This window comes from Sorex fumeus, unplaced genomic scaffold (genome assembly GCF_029834395.1).
Source record: "Sorex fumeus unplaced genomic scaffold, SorFum_2.1 ptg000049l, whole genome shotgun sequence".
NCBI lineage: Eukaryota > Metazoa > Chordata > Mammalia > Eulipotyphla > Soricidae > Sorex > Sorex fumeus.
Genome location: NW_026606106.1, coordinates 385,593 through 393,274, shown reverse-complemented (window position 1 = coordinate 393,274; position 7,682 = coordinate 385,593).

Sequence of the window (7,682 nt, the reverse complement as noted above, 5' to 3'; positions counted from 1 at the left end):
CCGCATCTACCAGTACTTCTGCTCTTCTGTCTTTGAGGTCTTCCTTGATCGTATCTCTGCACTGCTTTGCAAGCTCGGATGTTAGCTTGTGGTTGCCTGAGGCATGCTCCAAACCACGCTGGGGAATAAGCTCAAGAGTTTTCGAAGACAGGCGTTTTTTTGTGGCTATCTCTCTCTTTGCATTCCTTGCACATTCATGGAGGTGCTGAACCAGTCGATCGTATTCCTCGTCAATGTTGTCAACAATGGCATCTTCCCATGTTGCAGCAATAGTGCCAAAGAGTTCCCAGTCGGTGGTCGTTCTGGGAGTTCTCTTTTTGAACTTTGCAGCCCTTTCTCCCCGCTCTGTGAAGTAGAATTTTGCATGAAGGAGACGGTGATCCTATCCCGTTCGAAATTTTGGGACAACAGTGACATCAGTCAGACAAAACCGTCGATTGAATATGATGTGGTCTATTTCGTTGTGGAATCATCCACCGGGAGACTCCCATGTCCAACGTTTAGATTCTGCCTTCTGGAAATGTGAGGTACCATGGATGGTCTTAGTCGACATGATGAACTCAGTCTCTCACCCTGTTCGTTCCATTCTAGGCCATGGGTCCCGATGTGAAGTTCTTCAGCTGATCTTCTCGGTCCTATCTTGGCATTAAAATCACCCACAATTATCTTGTAGAAGGTGTGGTCTTACTTATAGAACTTCTCCAGGTCCATGTAGAACTTCTCAATTTCTCTTTCATCATAATGAGATGTTGGTGCGTAGACAACGAAGATAGAAACTGCCCACAGTGAGCCACATCTATTCAAATGTAAACGTCCGATTCCGGTTGTTAGGCATTCGAATGAATCAATGCTCTTGGCCAAGTTTGTGTTGACAAGGACACCGACGACTCCGACACCTCTTATATCACCTGTTCCGACGAACAATTCTTCTCCAGTGTAGAAAACGGCATGGTGAGATTCGTGCCTTCTTGTCTCGGTCAGACCAATGACGTCGTACTTGATCATTCGCATTTGTACCATCAGGTCCTCGATGGATGCATCTGATGCTAGCGTACGTGCATTTAAAGTACAGGCGATCATTTTTGTCTTTCTTCGTTGTGGCAGCCTAGTTCGGCCTTGAGATTTTATCGGCCTCTTCTTTCTTATCCTTCTCAGTGCTGCCATGTCGGTGAAGACTTCCGGGTGAATGAGACCAGTTGTAGTTACTGGTTTTGGCATATTGAATACACAAGGGATAGCTTGCCAGGCTCTTCCGTGCGGGCGGACTACTCTCGGTAGCTTGCCAGTATTTCCGAGAGGGTTAGAGGCTTTTGAGGCGACCTCTAATCACCCTTGTAGGTGTTACCATATTTGAACCCTATCAAATATGGTATGACAATTCTGGAAGATGGGTATTAATGTCTCATGATGTGTCGCATGGCAGCTGTTTTGCGGTAGTGTCCATTACCCAGCCGTCGCCACACTCCAGGACGCTTTCTGGACCCGTGTGGCAGCTCCGGCCAAGACTCACGCACGACTGAAGACCCGCAGAACAAGATAAGTGGAAGTCTCTAGACATTGGACTCCAGCTCGGCGGACCCAGGAACAGAGTTTCTCTGCTTGCTCCCACCAACCACAGGTGACAAAGGGATTCTAGTCATGAGCCCCACCCTAATCTTCCCTGTCTGCTTCCATCAACCACCCAGGGATCGAATCGCGCACAGAAGACCCACCCTACCCAGATAAATACCCCACTGGCAGACTTCCACTATTGACACAACGAAATAGATCACATCATATTCAATCGACAGTTTTGCCTGACTGATGTCACTGTTGTCCCAAAATTGCAAACGGGATCAGACCACCATCTCCTTCCTGCAAAATTCTACTTCACAGAGACAGGAGAAAGAGCTGCAAAGTTTAAAAAGAGATCTTCCAGAACGACCACCAACTGGGAACTCTTTGACACTATTGCGGCAACATGGGAAGATGCCATTGTTGACAACATTGACGAGGAATACGATCGACTGGTACAGCACCTCCATGATTGTGTGAGGAATGCCAAGAGATAGCAACATAAAAACCCCTGTCTTCGAAAACTCTTGAGCTCATTCTCCAACGTGTTTGGCGCATGCCTCAGGCAACCACAAGCTAACGTCCGAGCTTCCAAAGAAGTGCAGAGATGCCATCTAGGAAGACTTCAAAGAGAGAAGAGCAGAAGTGCTGGTAGATGCGGCAGAAGCTGGGAAAAGTATTCATAACGCCCGCCTGTCCTTCGCCAACTACAAGACCAAGATGACTGCCCTCCGATGTCCTAAAGGATCTATCACATCCTCCAGAACGGCAATGGAGAAGATTATCCATAACTTCTACTCAAGTCTCTTCGATAGCCATGTCCACTTGCCAACATACCAAATTCCACAGGATGGATATGTCATTCCCAATGTTCTCCCTTCTGAAATCCGACACGCCATTTTGTCAGTAAAGAAACGAACAGCATCCGGCCCAGACAAGGTCAAACCTGAACACCTGAAGAACCTTCCATCAGTAGTCATCAATACACTGTCTCGGATCTTCACACGTTACCTGTCTGAATGCAAGGTTCCGTTCCAATGGAAAACCAGCAGGACCGTACTACTGTTCAAGAAGGGAGACATCCATGACATTGGCAACTATTGTCCGATCTGCCAATTGTCTGTCATCTACAAGTTGTTCACTTGAGTCTTCCTAAATAGGATTGGCAGAACACTAGATGAAGGACAACCATGAGAGCTAGCCAGGTTCCACGAAGGATTCAGCACCATTGACCATATCCACACGATAACCAAGTGCATTGAGGTTTCTCGGGAGTTCAAGATGCCACTCTGTTTAACGTTCCTTGATTTAAAGAAGGCCTTTGATTCTGTTGAGACGGAAGCGGTCATTGAAGCCCTAGCCAATAAGGGCATTCAATCAGGGAATTCAAGCCGAATACATCAAGATCCTCCATGAGCTGTATTGTGGATTCACTACCAGGATCTCACCATTATACAAAGAAGTAATCATTGATGTCAAGAGAGGGGTTCAGCAGGGTGATACCATTTCACCGAAACTCTTCATCCTGGCCCTGAGGTTATTTTCAAGGCTCTTTAGGAGAATGAGACCCATCATTGTTACTGGTATTTGGCATATTGGGTACGCCACGGGGAGTTTGCCAGATTCTGCCGTGTGGGCAGGCTACATTCGGTAGCCTGCCAGTTTGTCAAAGTAGGAATGAGATGTTATAATAAGAAGTCCGGGTTCCGGGAGCTGGTTTGTATAGTTTCAAAGTCTTGGCCACTGATGGGATTACACGGCACCAGGGGGCCAGTTGGTGGGTGTGACCCCTGCCTACTGGAATTTGGAGGATCTGGGTGGAGGATGCTCGACTCCAATCTGAGTAGGCTTGGAGTTCTTGGCCCTGGAACCCACGTGGCTTTGTCCCTCTGCTGGTACCTTCAGGTGTGTGGAGAGTGTTCTAAGCATGATGGTGGCTGGTCCTGGAGGACTTCAGCTGCCAGGGCCCTGGTCAGGGCAGGGAGGAAAGCTCAACCCGCTCCCCTCCAAGGGTCCCCGGCGAGGAATAGCCAGGCGCGGGGGCAGGAGACTGCACTCTTCTCCTCCGGGAGCTGGTTTTTATAGTCTCAGAGTCTTGGCCGCTGATGGGATTACACGGCGCCAGGGGGCCAGGTGGTGGGTGTGACCCCCGCCTACTGGAATTTGGAGGATCTGGGTGGAGGATGCTCGACTCCAATTCGAGTAGGCTTGGAGTTCTCAGCCCCGGAACCCACGTGGCTTTGTCCCTCTGCCGGTACCTTCAGGTGTGTGGAGAGTGGTCTCAGCATGTCTCACCATGTACAAATGTAAGGTCAAAATGGATGAAAGACCTCACCATCAGACTGGAATCCATAAGGTACATTGAAGACAAAGTTGGCAAAACCCTCCATGACATTGAAGCTAATGGTATCTTCAAAGATGTCACGCCACTGGCCAAGCAAGTGAAAACAGAGATAGACAAATGGGACTATCTTAAACTAAGAAGCTTCTGCACCTCAAAAGAAACAGTGACCAAAATACAAAGACAGTCTACAGAATGGGAAAGGATATTCGCCCAATACACATCTGACAAGGGGTTGATATCAAGGATATACAAAGTAGAGGTTGAACTCCACAAGAAGAAAACATCAAACCCCATCAAAAAATCGGGCGACAAAATGAACAGAAGCTTTCTCAAAGAAGAAATCCGAATGGCTAAAAGGCACATGAGAAAATGCTCTACATCATTAATCATCAGGGAGATACAGATCAAAACCACAATGAGATATCATCTCATACCACAGATACTGGCCCACATCCAAAAGAATAAAAGCAAGTGGTTCTGGCACGGATGTGGCGAGAAAGGGACCCTCCTTCACTGATGGTGGGAATGCCAACTGCTTCAGCCCTTTTGGAAAACAGTATAGACTATTCTCAAAAAATTAGAAATTGAGTTCCCATTTGACCCTGCAATACCACTCCTGGGAATGTATCCCAGAGAAGCAAAAAAGCATAGTCGAAGTGACATCTGCAATTGTTTGTTCATTGCAGCACTCTTTACAATAGACAGAATCTGGAAAAAATCTGAGTGCCCGAGAACAGATGACTGGTTAAAGAAACTTTGGTACATGTATGCAACGAACTATTATGCAGCTGTTAGAAAAGATAAAGTCATGAAATTTACATACAAGTGATACTACATGGAAAGTATCATGTTAAGTGAAACTAGTCAGAAAGAGAGGGACAAACATAAAAAGATTGCATTCATCTGGGGAAAATAAAGTAACAAAATAGAAGATTAACACCCAAGAATAGACAAGATAAGTACCAGGAGGTTTATTCCATGGCTCGGAGGCTAGCCGCACATGCTAGCAGAAAAGGCAGCTCACATAGAGAAGGGAGCACCAAATAAAGGGTGTTGGGAGAATCCTCCCAGGATGGGAGATGCATGCTGAAAGTAGACTATAGACCGAACATGATTGCCACTCAATGCCTCTTTTGCAAACCATAGCAACCAAAAGGAGAGAGAGAACAAAAGGGAATGCCCTGCCCCAGAGGCGTGGTGGGATGGGGGAGATGGGGTGTGGTAGGAATACTGGGATCATTGGTGGTGGAGAATGGGCACTGATGGAGGGATAGGTACTCGATCATTGTATAACTGAAACCCAAGCACAAAAGTTTGTAAATCTACAACTGTACCTCATGGTGTTTCACTAATAAAAATTTTTAAAAAATAATAAATAAATGAAAAGAATTGTATTTCTGTTCACAGACATTTAGCAATCAAATTTTCACAAGATATCAAATACCCATACTATACTCAAGGATATTGATCGTTAGTGGGGCTTGGAAATTCTACTGGCCTATGAATCAAACACCCCAAGTAATCTACTTATAGCGACATTAATTTTTTTAAATGTAGGAGTACTGCTATTTATTTAGCCACTGATTAGCTGATTGAATTGGACATGAACTCCACAGCGACAATAATTTTAACAAGTTAAATTGTTTGTTCTTAGCATTTCTGTCTTTGTACTGTGACCCTTCATTCTCCCTTTGCACGACTTCCCCTCTCCAGTCCTTTCTCTGTAACCCAGACTTACTCTAAGTTCTCTGTGAGCGGTGATGTGATTCAGGCATGAGTGATCCCCACGTGGGGGCAGGAAGGATTCCCTTCTCCTTGGGCTGTCTCTGAACACACGTCCCTGGGGAAACTGGTGTGAATCAGGCTGGGCTCATTTCCCAGTGCTTACTCTTCCTGTCCCGTCTAGGTGCTCAGGATGCTCTTCCTCTGTTCACACTGGGAATTGGGGAACTCTGAAGGACTCCCCAGACCACAGAAAGAGACTTCAGGGGCACTGCCTACCACCAGAGGACACTCGGGAGCCACCTGGGAAAAGGCCTCAGCTACACCAGGGGCAAAGAGGGTCACCATGTGCTAGAAGTCCACAAGGGCCAATATTATGTCACAACGCAGAGACACTCAGCCCCCATCACCGCACCCACTCCCATTCATGACCCCCCACTCCCATTCATGCCCAGTTCCAGCGTCTTTCCTGGGACCCTTCCCTGTGGCTCCCAGAGCAGCTCCACTCTCAGAGATACCCTTACACTCCCACACCCGTCTCTGTGATCTGTCCTTCCTGTCCCCAACACTCACCCCACTAGGCCCCCAGGACTACAACGCCTTGAAGAGTGAGTATTAATCGGTGCTTTTCTGTTTGTTATTATTTTTATAGCTTTCTCTTTGATATTCATGTAAGATGTAGAACAGCTTTTCCTAATTTTTCTCCCTCCTTCTAGAAATCTCCTGTGATCTATTTTCAAAGTCCAGGACTGATAGTAATCCAAGACGCCTTGAGTCATGAAGAAAAACCCATGATATATCCCTAGAGTGAAAGGCTATTGAGAGTGAGTCTCCTTCATAACACCCTACATACACTTACACAAATAGGAAGTACTGCAGAGACCATGAGGGAGGGCTGAGGTGTGGAAAGAGGAATACCATGGGCCAATGGGAAACACTGGGGTAAGGGGTTCTTTTACTGTTTTGGGTGTGATTGTCACTACACAGGTGTTCATATATGTCAGCTCTCATGAAACATTAGTGATCTATAATCAGTATTCTATTATAGATCATTAATAGGTCATGGCCTTTTGTGAATTTTATTGCTAATCAAATTCTTACATGGTAAGGATAGACAGAGTCAGAATTGATGTGAAGAGTCACACTCCAAGTACCTTCATGCACCCAGGTCTCCAACATACTTCAGAAAATAGAATAAAGACAACTTGTTTTCAATACAAAAAAACAAGTTCTTAACAGCTATCTAACCCATATTTTGTTTATGTTGCTTGTTTTGACTTTGTGTTCATTTGTTTTTTGTTTTGGGGCCATACCCTGTGATACTCAGGGATTTTTTTCTGGATCTGTACTCAGGAAATACTCTTGAAGGTACTTGGGGGATCACATAGAATATAGGGGATTGAACCTGGGTTGGCCATGTGCAAGGCAAGTGCCCTACTACTGTACTATATCTTGGCCCCTGTTGGTTTGGTTGTGTTTTTTGTGCCATTTATGGTATACTCCTGGAGCAATAGCACAGCGGTAGGGCATTGGCCTTGCACGCAGCCAACATGGCCGAGCCGAGTTCGATTCCTCCGTCCATCTCGGCGAGCCCGGCAAGCTACTGAGAGTATCTCGCCCGCACGGCAGAGCCTGGCAAGCTCCCCGTGACGTATTCAATATGCCAAACACAGTAACAACAAAGTCTCCAATGGAGACGTTACTGGGCCCGCTCGAGCAAATCGACGAACAACGGGAGGGCCTTCATGGTATACTCCTGGCTCTGTGATCAAGGATAACTCCTGGTGAAGGCATGGGAAATCATGTGAAGGTCAGGGAATCAACCTGATGAACCACATGCAGGGGAAAAGTCTTCCCCCTCTACTGTCTCAGTATCTCTAGTTATTGGGGACGATCCTGGAGAATAGGGACCAAGGTGGGATGCTGTGAGTATTAACAGACACACTGAAGAGAGAAATGATGTTGCTCAGGGACTAACATCCTAGTTGACTGAGAGCTCCAAATGCCCAGCACACTGAGAGTCATTACTTACAACCAGGAATCGTCAGGAGACAACATTCTT